The following is a 1,518-nucleotide window of genomic DNA, read 5'->3' as shown; positions in this document are numbered from 1 at the left end:
TTCCTTCGATTAATAACGGTTCGACACATCAACCACTAGATCACACCCGGTCTTCCTTCGATTAATAACAGCTCCACACATCAACCACTAGATCACACCTGGTCTTCCTTCGATTAATAACAACTCCACACATCAACCACTAGATCACACCCGATCTTCCTTCGATTAATAACAATTCGACACATCAACCACTAGATCACGCCCGGTCTTCCTTCGATTGATAACAATTCGACATATCAACCATTAGATCACACCCGGTCTTCCTCCTGGCAACCAGGTGTTTTGAAAGTTAATGACTTTGTTTTTGTATTTATGACAACGCTACTAAGACTATCTGTTGACGCTCCTAATTTTGAGCTAATGACAAGAGGGAAGGAAGGATGACAGTCAATAGCACCCTACTGCCTACAATCCACGCTAAGAGATTGACTGTTATTGTGTGTGTGTGTGTGTGTTTAATTTAATGCAACTTGAATATATTTAAAATTAAAACATAAAAGTCCGATGTATCAAACTTGAAGTTAGAACAACAAGAATATGGCAAGAATTGGAAAATAATAAACACACACTTAAACCAGTTCGGAGCAAGATATGCATAAAGATTGGGATTTGTATAAAAGCCTAAGCTTATGGAACCAGTTAGAAGCGAGATGTGCATGGAGAAGGGGATTTATATACAAGCCTAAGGTTTTTTGAACCAGTTTGGTTTGAAATGTGCATTGAGAAGGGAATTTGTATACACGTCCTAGATTTTGAAATCATCTTAATTCGTTTCACATCTGTTTAACGAAATAATATGAATATTTACAATAGAAACTTTTCTCAAACTGTCGTTGGGCAACACTCGAGATTATATACAACATCTGAGTAGTAATTTATTTTCAATACTTAGAGAGAAAGGAAGTTCCAAGCGGAGTCGCATTAATGTACACATTCACGTGCGATAATGTTATTATTTTAAGATAAACAAAGGAAACTAAGAGGACTTGCATCTGTAAACACGTCACAGTTTGATATTTTTTTGGCACAAAGTGTTACTCTTTAGGTAAATAATTATTTCTTAGAAGTTCAAAACTTCTAGTATACTCAATCTAGAGCGTGAGACAACGTATATGTTGATTAAAGTCCAACTGAACGAAGAAAGGAAAAGCCGGTTCAGCTTAATTTTTTCACAGATATGTATTATTTATTATATTTCAATAAGCATACATAAATACATATGTAGATTAAACGAACCAAGATTTAGTCCATGAATGCTTACAAATCTAGAACATGATCTAAATCTTTTTATGTTTGTTAAACACCAAGCTACATAACGTGTGATATCCGAATTTTAGCGGTATAAATCCACAGATTTACTGCTACCCACTAGGGCAGTGATTCTCAATCAGGGATAAATTTACCCCTTGGGGGTAAAACATTACATGGCAGGGGGTAAATAATTGATGTACCTGATGATTGAATAATAATTCAATTAAATTTCATTTGTAAAATGTGTAGTGTGTGTGTGTGAGAGAG

The sequence above is a fragment of the Limulus polyphemus genome, unplaced genomic scaffold (assembly GCF_000517525.1).
Source record: "Limulus polyphemus unplaced genomic scaffold, Limulus_polyphemus-2.1.2 Scaffold639, whole genome shotgun sequence".
Classification (NCBI taxonomy): Eukaryota; Metazoa; Arthropoda; class Merostomata; order Xiphosura; family Limulidae; genus Limulus; species Limulus polyphemus.
This window is presented reverse-complemented; position numbering follows the sequence as displayed.